The sequence below is a fragment of the Neolamprologus multifasciatus genome, chromosome 3 (assembly GCF_963576455.1).
Source record: "Neolamprologus multifasciatus chromosome 3, fNeoMul1.2, whole genome shotgun sequence".
In the NCBI taxonomy this organism is placed as follows: Eukaryota; Metazoa; Chordata; class Actinopteri; order Cichliformes; family Cichlidae; genus Neolamprologus; species Neolamprologus multifasciatus.
Window position 1 is genome coordinate 44918922 of NC_140441.1, and position 13084 is coordinate 44932005.

Here is a 13084-nt window from a genome sequence, read left to right on the forward strand (position 1 = left end):
GGAAGCTGCCATCTTTGCCACACCACAGCCTGTTGTGCTTCTGGCTGAAGCCTTATTCACCACACCAGGGCCAGTATTTCCTGTGAGGCAAGCTTTGCCACAATCATTGCCTGTGCTGCTGACTTAGGGTTAGGGTTAGGGTTAGGGTTATGGATAGGGTTGGGGTTAGGGTTTAGGGTTAGGGTTAGGTCGACTGTTTGAGTGGTGAGCAGTGAGTCTTTCCTCCATAGGACAGTTGCTTAGAGTTGTAACTATACGCAGGAGGAAGCTGCCATCTTTGCCACACCACAGCCTGTTGTGCTTCTGGCTGAAGCCTTATTCACCACACCAGGGCCAGTATTTCCTGTGAGGCAAGCTTTGCCACATCAGGGCCTGTGCTGCTGACTAAGACAATCCACATTTCACCAGAGCCAGTGAATTAGATGAGGCCATCCACATTGTAACAGGGCCAGTGCCACTGGCTGAAACCAATTACATTTCACCAGAGCCTGTGGTGCTGCTGGCCAAGGCCTTATTCACCACACCAGGGCCAGTGCTTCCTGTGAGGCAATCTTTGCCACAATCTTTGCCTGTGCTGCTGACTAAGAACATCCACATTTCACCAGGACCAGTGTTACTGGCTGAGGCCTTATTCACCACACCAGGGCCAGTATTTCCTGTGAGGCAAGCTTTGCCACAATCATTGCCTGTAGTGCTGACTTAGGGTTAGGGTTAGGGTTAGGGTTATGGATAGGGTTGGGGTTAGGGTTTAGGGTTATGGATAGGGTTAGGGTTAGGGTTTAGGGTTAGGGTTAGGTCGACTGTTTGAGTGGTGAGCAGTGAGTCTTTCCTCCGTAGGACAGTTGCTTAGAGTTGTAACTATACGCAGGAGGAAGCTGCCATCTTTGCCACCCCACAGCCTGTTGTGCTTCTGGCTGAAGCCTTATTAACCACACCAGGGCCAGTATTTCCTGTGAGGCAAGCTTTGCCACAATCATTGCCTGTGTTGCTGACTTAGGGTTAGGGTTAGGGTTAGGTTTATGGATAGGGTTGGGGTTAGTGTTTAGGGTTATGGATAGGGTTAGGGTTAGGGTTTAGGGTGAGGGTTAGGTCGACTGTTTGAGTGGTGAGCAGTGAGTCTTTCCTCCGTAGGACAGTTGCTTAGAGTTGTAACTATACGCAGGAGGAAGCTGCCATCTTTGCCACACCACAGCCTGTTGTGCTTCTGGCTGAAGCCTTATTCACCACACCAGGGCCAGTATTTCCTGTGAGGCAAGCTTTGCCACAATCATTGCCTGTGCTGCTGACTTAGGATTAGGGTTAGGGTTAGGGTTATGGATAGGGTTGGGTTTAGGGTTTAGGGTTATGGATAGGGTTAGGGTTAGGGTTTAGGGTTAGGGTTAGGTCGACTGTTTGAGTGGTGAGCAGTGAGTCTTTCCTCCGTAGGACAGTTGCTTAGAGTTGTAACTATACGCAGGAGGAAGCTGCCATCTTTGCCACACCACAGCCTGTTGTGCTTCTGGCTGAAGCCTTATTCACCACACCAGGGCCAGTATTTCCTGTGAGGCAAGCTTTGCCACAATCATTGCCTGTGCTGCTGACTTAGGGTTAGGGTTAGGGTTAGGGTTATGGATAGGGTTAGGGTTTAGGGTTAGGGTTAGGTTGACGGTTTGAGTGGTGAGCAGTGAGTCTTTCCTCCATAGGACAGTTGCTTAGAGTTGTAACTATACGCAGGAGGAAGCTGCCATCTTTGCCACACCACAGCCTGTTGTGCTTCTGGCTGAAGCCTTATTCACCACACCAGGGCCAGTATTTCCTGTGAGGCAAGCTTTGCCACATCAGGGCCTGTGCTGCTGACTTAGGGTTAGGGTTAGGGTTAGGGTTATGGAAAGGGTTAGGGGGTTAGGGTTAGGGGTTAGGGTGTTAGGGGTTAGGGTTAGGGTTAGGTCGACTGTTTGAGTGGTGAGCAGTGAGTCTTTCCTCCATAGGACAGTTGCTTAGAGTTGTAACTATACGCAGGAGGAAGCTGCCATCTTTGCCACACCACAACCTGTTGTGCTTCTGGCTGAAGCCTTATTCACCACACCAGGGCCAGTATTTCCTGTGAGGCAAGCTTTGCCACAATCATTGCCTGTGCTGCTGACTTAGGGTTAGGGTTAGGGTTATGGATAGGGTTAGGGTTAGGGTTTAGGGTTAGGGTTAGGTCGACTGTTTGAGTGGTGAGCAGTGAGTCTTTCCTCCATAGGACAGTTGCTTAGAGTTGTAACTATACGCAGGAGGAAGCTGCCATCTTTGCCACACCACAGCCTGTTGTGCTTCTGGCTGAAGCCTTATTCACCACACCAGGGCCAGTATTTCCTGTGAGGCAAGCTTTCCCACAATCATTGCCTGTGCTGCTGACTTAGGGTTAGGGTTAGGGTTAGGGTTATGGATAGGGTTTGGGTTAGGGTTTAGGGTTATGGATAGGGTTAGGGTTAGGGTTTAGGGTTAGGGTTAGGTCGACTGTTTGAGTGGTGAGCAGTGAGTCTTTCCTCCATAGGACAGTTGCTTAGAGTTGTAACTATACGCAGGAGGAAGCTGCCATCTTTGCCACACCACAGCCTGTTGTACTTCTGGCTGAAGCCTTATTCACCACACCAGGGCCAGTATTTCCTGTGAGTCAAGCTTTGCCACAATCATTGCCTGTGCTGCTGACTTAGGGTTAGGGTTTAGGGTTAGGGTTATGGATAGGGTTGGGGTTAGGGTTTAGGGTTATGGATAGGGTTAGGGTTAGGGTTAGGGTTAGGTCGACTGTTTGAGTGGTGAGCAGTGAGTCTTTCCTCCATAGGACAGTTGCTTAGAGTTGTAACTATACGCAGGAGGAAGCTGCCATCTTTGCCACACCACAGCCTGTTGTGCTTCTGGCTGAAGCGTTATTCACCACACCAGGGCCAGTATTTCCTGTGAGGCAAGCTTTGCCACAATCATTGCCTGTGCTGCTGACTTAGGGTTAGGGTTAGGGTTATGGATAGGGTTAGGGTTAGGGTTTAGGGTTAGGGTTAGGTCGTCTGTTTGAGTGGTGAGCACTGAGTCTTTTCTCCATAGGACAGTTGCTTAGAGTTGTAACTATACGCAGGAGGAAGCTGCCATCTTTGCCACACCACAGCCTGTTGTGCTTCTGGCTGAAGCCTTATTCACCACACCAGGGCCAGTATTTCCTGCGAGGCAAGCTTTGCCACATCAGGGCCTGTGCTGCTGACTTAGGGTTAGGGTTAGGGTTATGGATAGGGTTTGGGTAAGGGTTTAGGGTTATGGATAGGGTTAGGGTTAGGGTTTAGGGTTAGGGTTAGGTCGACTGTTTGAGTGGTGAGCAGTGAGTCTTTCCTCCGTAGGACAGTTGCTTAGAGTTGTAACTATACGCAGGAGGAAGCTGCCATCTTTGCCACACCACAGCCTGTTGTGCTTCTGGCTGAAGCCTTATTCACCACACCAGGGCCAGTATTTCCTGTGAGGCAAGCTTTGCCACAATCATTGCCTGTGCTGCTGACTTAGGGTTAGGGTTAGGGTTAGGGTTAGGGTTATGGATAGGGTTAGGGTTAGGGTTTAGGGTTAGGGTTAGGTCGACTGTTTGAGTGGTGAGCAGTGAGTCTTTCCTCCATAGGACAGTTGCTTAGAGTTGTAACTATACGCAGGAGGAAGCTGCCATCTTTGCCACACCACAGCCTGTTGTGCTTCTGGCTGAAGCCTTATTCACCACACCAGGGCCAGTATTTCCTGTGAGGCAAGCTTTGCCACAATCATTGCCTGTGCTGCTGACTTAGGGTTAGGGTTAGGGTTATGGATAGGGTTGGGGTTAGGGTTTAGGGTTATGGATAGGGTTAGGGTTAGGGTTTAGGGTTAGGTCGACTCTTTGAGTGGTGAGCAGTGAGTCTTTCCTCCGTAGAACAGTTGCTTAGAGTTGTAACTATACGCAGGAGGAAGCTGCCATCTTTGCCACACCACAGCCTGTTGTGGTTCTGGCTGAAGCCTTATTCACCACACCAGGGCCAGTATTTCCTGTGAGGCAAGCTTTGTCACAATCATTGCCTGTGCTGCTGACTTAGGGTTAGGGTTAGGGTTAGGGTTATGGATAGGGTTAGGGTTAGGGTTTAGGGTTATGGATAGGGTTAGGGTTAGGGTTTAGGGTTAGGGTTAGGTCGACTGTTTGATTGGTGAGCAGTGACTCTTTCCTCCGTAGGACAGTTGCTTAGAGTTGTAACTATACGCAGGAGGAAGCTGCCATCTTTGCCACACCACAGCCTGTTGTGCTTCTGGCTGAAGCCTTATTCACCACATCAGGGCCAGTATTTCCTGTGAGGCAAGCTTTGCCACAATCATTGCCTGTGCTGCTGACTTAGGGTTAGGGTTAGGGTTAGGGTTATGGATAGGGTTGGGGTTAGGGTTTAGGGTTATGGATAGGGTTCGGGTTATGGTTTAGGGTCAGGGTTAGGTCGACTGTTTGAGTGGTGAGCAGTGAGTCTTTCCTCCGTAGGACAGTTGCTTAGAGTTGTAACTATACGCAGGAGGAATCTGCCATCTTTGCCACACCACAGCCTGTTGTGCTTCTGGCTGAAGCCTTATTCACCACACCAGGGCCAGTATTTCCTGTGAGGCAAGCTTTGCCACAATCATTGCCTGTGCTGCTGACTTAGGGTTAGGGTTAGGGTTAGGGTTATGGATAGGGTTAGGGTTAGGGTTTAGGGTTAGGGTTAGGTCGACTGTTTGAGTGGTGAGCAGTGAGTCTTTTCTCCATAGGACAGTTGCTTAGAATTGTAACTATACGCAGGAGGAAGCTGCCATCTTTGCCACACCACAGCCTGTTGTGCTTCTGGCTGAAGCCTTATTCACCACACCAGGGCCAGTATTTCCTGTGAGGCAAGCTTTGCCACATCAGGGCCTGTGCTGCTGTCTTAGGGTTAGGGTTAGGGTTATGGATAGGGTTTGGGTTAGGGTTTAGGGTTATGGTTAGGGTTAGGGTTTAGGGTTAGGGTTAGGTCGACTGTTTGAGTGGTGAGCAGTGAGTCTTTCCTCCGTAGGACAGTTGCTTAGAGTTGTAACTATACGCAGGAGGAAGCTGCCATCTTTGCCACACCACAGCCTGTTGTGCTTCTGGCTGAAGCCTTATTCACCACACCAGGGCCAGTATTTCCTGTGAGGCAAGCTTTGCCACAATCATTGCCTGTGCTGCTGACTTAGGGTTAGGGTTAGGGTTAGGGTTATGGATAGGGTTGGGGTTAGGGTTTAGGGATATGGATAGGGTTGGGGTTAGGGTTTAGGGTTATGGATAGGGTTAGGGTTTAGGGTTAGGGTTAGGGTTAGGTCGACTGTTTGAGTGTTGAGCAGTGAGTCTTTCCTCCATAGGACAGTTGCTTAGAGTTGTAACTATACGCAGGAGGAAGCTGCCATCTTTGCCACACCACAGCCTGTTGTGCTTCTGGCTGAAGCCTTATTCACCACACCAGGGCCAGTATTTCCTGTGAGGCAAGCTTTTCCACATCAGGGCCTGTGCTGCTGACTTAGGGTTAGGGTTAGGGTTAGGGTTATGGATAGGGTTGGGGTTAGGGTTTAGGGTTATGGATAGGGTTAGGGTTAGGGTTTAGGGTTAGGGTTAGGTCGACTGTTTGGGTTAGGGTTAGGGATAGGGTTTGGGTTAGGGTTTAGGGTTATGGTTATGTTTAGGGTTAGGGTTTAGGGTTAGGGTTAGGTCGACTGTTTGAGTGGTGAGCAGAGAGTCTTTCCTCTGTAGGACAGTTGCTTAGAGTTGTAACTATTGTTACGGATTCAAATATTGGGAATGGATACAGGAGGAAAACCCAAAATAACAACACTGGTCCGGCCGGGTCAAGTCAAACGATGATTTAATGAACACACGCGTGGGAGATGGACACCATACAACAGACAGCATCAGATCTCAAAATGGTGGAGCCTTGATCAAACTCTTATAGCCTCTAGTGGCCCCCACCTAATCATAAAAGCCTAAACATTCACATTCTTTCTCTCACACGGCGCCTAAGCTACGACCTTGGCTCCCTGTTTATCTGCTCCTGATGAGATGGGGCAGTATGCTCTGTTCTCTTCTAATCAGACAAATAAGGCGATGACTTTCTGTGAACAATATTTTCTTATAACTCAGCAGTATAATGCATCACAAAACATTATCATTCATTCACAATAAATCAACAGTCTAATGTAATGCAAATCAGTTTATCAAATGTAATAGTTCTCACCTTCTTCTAATTCAGGAGCATAATGCAAACTAAAACTACATAATAATTCACAATCTTTAATTAGGGGTCTAACATGGCATAAAGTAATATCATAATCCCACAATTCCCCCTGATGAGCTCTTTAGACATAAAGAGCTCACTTACACCCTGCAATCCAGGGTTGCCGGGTTCATTTCTCCTTACTCCTGAGACCCTTTGTCCCCCTGTTGGGTGAACCAGATGTGAGATGACCTCTGTGTTTGCGCAGTTCGGATGGAAGAAAACTTTTATTACAACCACAATAGTAGATACAGATGATACTCCCATCACTCCCCAGTTCTCCCACAGCTTTATTTCGGTGCTACCTTATACCCTCCAAACGTACTCAGACTAGAACCTCTGTCCGAGGAGCTTTTAACCTTTATTTTATTGCTGTAGGCACCAGTGTCTTCCAGTCGGGTGATCCTCTGCTCTTGTTTCCTTCAACCTCAGGGGTTAGACAACCCTTAAGTCGTTGCACAGATCAGGGGATTATTCTGCCCCGATTTCAAACAATGATCTGTGTATTCTGGGATCACAACTGTGTTCCCCAGGAAAAGGAACAGAAAGGTGTTCTCCTTATGACCAACAGCCTGTCGAACGTCGTTGGTGTGGTGTTCCTGGATTTCCGCCAACCCCTTCATGATTATTGCTGTGTTTATCGGATCCATCCTTTTTAGGTGACTAACTGGAGCCCAAAATGCCATGACACTTGAACCCAGTTGATGTTTCCGCAGTCACCGTATCTGTCTCTGCTGCCAAGGATCCTCGTATATCTGTGACCTCGTCTGGTGTCTGTTCCTTCCTCTGTAAGAGACAGAAAACCAAAACACCTCCCTTCCCAGCTCTAACAATCTAATGTTGCTGTCTACTGATCTTTTGGTGATTCAGAATTTGTTTAGAATATTCAGAATGTCCCAAGGACTTATCCTAATTTAGTGTATGTGTGTGTAAGCGTGTTTGCATTTAGCCTGCTGCACTCAAGGCATTTCCTACACTTTATCAGTCCGGACTATCGCCGAACGAAGCTTATGACCTTCAAAAAACCGAGTGCCAACTCATTATAAGCACATTTGCAAGATATGTATAAAAATGATTAAAACCACTCATTCTAATAAAAGACATAAAAACAAATTAGCCATTTCTAATTCTAACATGTGTCCATTCAATGAAGCTAGAAAATTAAAAAAAAGGTTAGTGACCTCATATCTTAGAAAGTATCAGACTTTCTCCTATCCAGTGTCGTTGCTCCAGTCTTGTTATCCTGTGTTAGGGAATGAAATCAATTTAATTGTCATGTTAGATCTGTTCAACACCTGGCTCCGCCCAGAGCCTGCGTCTTCACAATCGTCTACAAACAAAACCTGTATTATTATGAACTTCACTTCAACATGAACTTGTTGACTACTTTTGACACCTGTAGATAGAAGATTAACATGGGGTTACAACAATCACTGTAAAACAAATGTTAATATGTCAATAGCTTCAATAAATGTTCAATGCAATGCTTTTTATATGATTCTGATGTAACAATAATGCTGATGCTAAAATAACAGTAAAACACACCCTTTTTATCCCTTACTAACCACCGCAGGGGCATCTATGTTTTAATTCAGCCATGAAGCTCACCTGATTCATCACTGAGCCCCACCGGCACTGGCATTTGACAGGGTGGCGCTGCATATTCTTCCTTTAATGTCACTATTTTCAATCTGTTAATTAGAGTGCTTAAACATGAAGTAGACTACGTCCACAACAAATCAATACAACTGTGAATGTGGCCAATTATCAATCTATTACCAATCAATAACAAAAGATAGCTTTTATTTTTATGCATGCTTTTAGTCAACCACTCACCCACAGGATCTCCAATCCCAGAAAATTCCTTCTCTTCCTTTAATAAGTCTGTCCTCCGTCCATGCCCTGGTAACTGGTCCATCCAGAGCTGTATCATTATGAAATATACATACAACAGGCCAAACCACACCTTGGTCACACCAACCCTTTTCTGCCCTGAAGATGTCCAACGCCATCTCAGTCTGGACTGTCAAAGGTGATTTTAACGCTGATTTTTCCGACAATCCATTTATAACATTTCCTGGTCAGATTAGCCAATCCCTGCACACTGGAATAAACATAATCAACATGATCAACATTTTTCCTGCGTGTTTTTTCACCATCTTATTAATTCCAACGCTCCATCCTTATGTGATTTGTTGCATTATGTTTATCTAGAACTCCACTCTGTCTCTAAATGTTTAAAGAATTTTTCATGTTTGGGGTCAAGTTTTAAGAATTTGACCATACGTGAAATTAATGGTGTTATTGTAACATGCTAGTGTGCCTGTGTTAATTCAGCTCCATATTATTGTGTGAAGTTGCACTGGGTTGGGAGTTGTTTTTTGTGCGTGTGTCACATTTTTGGTGAGCCAATGGCTGGAATGGGGTTGGACTAATTAGAGGCAGGTGTACTTGATTGCACTGATACACTGGTCTACTTATAGCCCACACTACAAACACTGCTGTGTCATTTTGTCTCTCTGTGCATGTATGTAATGTGATAATCTGATATGTTTGGGATGGATGGGTTTTGCGCTATGAATTTTATACTGAAGGTGTCATTTTGTCTCTCTGTGCAGGCCAGGGCCTATTATATGCCACAGCCTAAAGGCATCAGAGTTGCAGAGGTTGGAGTGATCACTGGCTATATGCTTGCAGGGTAGTGGGTCTCCAAGGACAACTTCTACCCCTGTTAAAGGCAACATTTCGAGTGCAACTGGCCGTGTGGCATAGCTGGCTCTAGCTTTGGGACTGTGTGTTTTTATTTGATTCATGAATGGGACACTGGACTGTTTTATCTTTTATCTCTTGATATTTTTTGTCACTAAATTATCTTTTAGAATTTTATTGACTGTCATCGTTTTGCCCACGACTGAGACGGTTGGTCAGACCTAAAATCTTTCTTTGGGTGTGTTACATTATCACCCCCATCGGGGCTTACCTTTCCCACTTCTGATGATATTCCTCCCTATTCTTTGCAAGTACCCCATTTTGGTGGCGAGAAACTGTTGGTGTGGTCAAGTGGGCGCTGTAAAAACAAAAGCTCAGGACAGAACAGTTATCAGTCATGTATTTCATACAAAATTAGCATATTGAATTTCATATTGATCCTCTGAGTGTAATGGTACATTTTAACTGGAATTTATCAAAACTAAACAATAATTTTTCTTTATTTTTGCTCTTGTTCTTGTGCAGCACCACATGCCCCTGTCGGTTCTATCTTACTTTTCTAGATTATTGACTATTTCAATGGAGAACCTAAATGACGTGGACCAAGGTTTGTCATTACATATCTCTATTTTGAATGTGACAAGTCTATCATTCCCCTGTTATTCATAGGCATCAATATAATTTTTTTGCTTTTTTCTCTATCAAAATTAATTGACTTTTTTTTTTTTTTTTACAGTGGCCTGCTATGGTTAATAATAACATGTTCAGTCTTGAGTGAAATCAAAGCTTCTCTTCACTTTAGCATTTAACATTCCCAACAATATAATGTGCTGCATTAATCGAAACACAGCTAATAAAACCCAATTTTCTTAATGGAAACATCAGTAGCTCAAAATTAGCAACCAAAGGGTTAAGTCTGCAGTTCACACTCATGTGAAGCTACAGCCTCCCCCCCTAGTCTCTGTCCTCCTACTCCTGCAAAATCAAAACAAAGCGAGACAAAACATCCACCCTTCTTTTACAAGCTGGGTGAATTGTTTGTAGACATGTACTAATCCTAAAGTCGGTATCGTTTTTGTCTCAGTGTCAAGTCAGTTTAAACATTTAGTCGTCAGTCCATCACAGTCCAGTCACATGCATACATTCACACACATTCATACCAGATATTGCTGATAATGGAGTCTCACGCGGAACCTATTCGAGGCTCCATCACCAGCAAGATGACGTCATCATTTTAAAGGAAAACAGTTCCTTGTTTTTTGGACTGGATTGACTCGCTGCAATCCTTTTAGGCTCAGGACTTCTCATGTGATCTATGTCCCATATAAGTGAATTTCTCCAGAGCCCATTATAATCATGGAGAAAAATACTTTGCAACTGTTTTCAGTAAGAATGTTTTATAGCGCTTTAAAGTTCAATCTCTCAGGCCTGGATTAAAGAGCTGATTTGTTAAATCAGGAACTCACAAAATACCAAAATATCACCACCGGTGGATTACTCCTCTCAGATGTTCTTATTTCAGTGCACTGTAACAAAAGCAAAAACAAACGTAACCAATAAAATACTCATATAATAACAAATACTGGGGCCCGTTGGAAACATGTCCAAACATAAAACCATCTTTCTCCCTCTTAGAGAAAGAAAACAATCCAAACCTCACTGATAAAATCAACCTAGTGTTAAGCAAAACCCAAAATCAACCAAAACTTCACCAGAAAGTTTTTCTCCGTCCAGGGACAATATTGTGTAAGCATACAGGTACCGTAACTTCTTTTGCACTGACAAAAACGTGTTGGACTTATTTTATTCAATAGTGGACACTAGTTGCACACAAATGTTTTGCTTTGGTAGAAACTTAAACAACTGAGTTAAATCAACACAACCTTTTCATTTTCAGTTAACCTGTGCATTTTGAGTTCATATTACACGATTAAGACATGTTCAGATGGAGTAAGTTGAGCTCCTGGAATATTTTAATCCTTCACAATTCTATCATTTTATTTCAACACTATTCAATAACTTTTATCCAAATTCTACTTGGTCCCTTAAATACTAAATGTTGTCTTCATATTGCCTACGGTTCAACAAAGTCTAAATTCTGGTTACCATAAAAATTGAATGGGTCTACAACAACTACCATCCTCCTATCTTTATCCTAATTGCACAAGGGCTGGGAAATAACTCTAAAGTGATAGGTTACGAGGCAGGGTGCACCCCGAACCGGTCACCAGTTTATCACCTAGAAACAAACAACCATTTACACTTATATTCACGGATAATTTAGAATGATCAATTAACCTAACCCTAATAGCTTCATGACTTTTCACTGTGGCAGGAAACCAGAATACCCAGAGAAAAACCACTGCAAACTAGCCAGACTGTGGACTTGCACCCAGGACCTTCTTACTGTGGAGCAACAGCACTCACCAGCATGCCAACAATGTAGGAAATACAGGGAAGCTATGATTTCCTGTTGAATTTTATACAGATCTTTAAAGCCTGAGGCAATTGTGTTAAATACATGTGGGATGCTTACGTAAATCCAAGGGCTGGCCCCCTTTTCTTCTTTTTATTTTATATTTTATTATTGTTATTATTTTTATTTTTATTATTATTTTTTCAGTGTGTTCCTCCTTCAATTAAATCTCAATCACAAAAATGTGGCGCTCCGAAGTAAGGCTCACACCGTTAATTCATAATTTTCACTCTGTACCACTGCTCCTTATCAGGCTGTGTGAAGCACGGTAAACAATTCAGTCGAGACCTTGAGCCATAAACAGACATCACTCACAGACATTGTTTTCATAACCAAACTGCTTTAGACCCTGTCCCCTAAATCTGCACAAATGCCCTCTGGGTGACATGAAATGCATTTAACCAATTAATAATCAATGGCTTCTTGTTGTTGTAACAAATTCTGTATTTGGACGTTTGTGTGCAGCATTTTGCGTATCAGCATAGCATTTGTTAGTAAAGCATTCTTCATTGCATCAGCGTGTGTGTATCACTCTTCATTGCACAAACATGTGTATGTATGTGTGTGTGTGTGGATCACTTCTCAGTGAATTGAATCAGCATTTCGATTTGTGTGCGTGTGTGTGTGTCATTTCTCAGTCAATCAACGAGTGCATATGTGTTCATATGTGTGTTTCTCTTGCTTCTGAGTCAGTGTATGTAAATGTGTGTGTTTGTGTGTGTGTTTGTGTTCATCACTTTCCTGTTCTGGTGTTCTGGGTAAACCATGGCCTGAAGCGCGCTCTGGGGTCCTGCCCTCCCCCTTTTCAGTCCGTTTGGGTCCATTGGTGCTGCTGCCCAAAGTTCTCTCCATACTGGTTCTGGCCCCAATTGAGGCAGTCCTTTTCTCCAGTTTCCTGCATCTTCTCCTTGTCCAGCTCCTCCTTAACTTGACCCTTTTTGCTTCTGTAAGTCCTTCAGGGTTTGCTCCTGTGTTGGAGCTTCTCATCAGGTTTGGCAACCTCCTGCTCCAGCAAGCTCCGGCCTGATTTTAAGTCCTGTATCTGGGACTCCAAGCCTGACTGATGGGTTTGATTAGCAGCCAGCTCCTCCTGAGGCATGCTCAGTTTCTGCTCTGATGTCTTGAGCTCTCACTGAGGGCAGAAACCTCAGAGTCTTTTCCGTACACGTCAGATTGAAGTTTATTGATGTTTTCCTTGCTTTGCTCCACAGCCTTCTGCAGCTCTGCTGTTCGGCTCTTCTCAGAGGTCAGCTCCTGACTGAGCCCCGACACCTGTGCCTTCAGCTTATGTTCTTCTGCTGCTTTTGTCCAATCTGAGGTGCCTTCTGACCTCAGTTACTCCTCGTGTCTCTGGCACGCCCTTTTTGCTGCCCGATCCTCCGTGTTGGTCCATCACTGTCCTGCACAGTTTTAATGCAGAGTTGTTAAGGTCAGCATTCTTTTGCTCGGCCTCACTTTTCATCCGGGCTTAATAGGCGTCTCGTCACAGCTCTGTCAGCTGAAGCTGTCTGGAAATCTCCCCCGTGTAGTGAAACGGGCCTTGGATTTAACGTTCTCCGTCTCCGCTGCATGAGATCTCTTTCCTGCAGCACTGTTGACATTTTCAGGTTGTTGTTGTGAGTCCAACTGCTGTAGC

At 44.7% G+C, this 13084-nt stretch overlaps 1 long non-coding RNA gene across 1 annotated transcript in view; it reads left to right on the top strand.

The window, feature by feature from the left end:
- Positions 1 to 4540: 4540 nt before the first annotated feature.
- The window catches only part of LOC146523428 (uncharacterized), a 63445-nt gene continuing 54901 nt past the window's right edge, over positions 4541 to 13084 (top strand). Inside the window, exon 1 of the long non-coding RNA XR_014872293.1 lies at positions 4541 to 4710. This is a non-coding gene — a long non-coding RNA (uncharacterized LOC146523428). The remainder of the gene's footprint in view (positions 4711 to 13084) is intronic.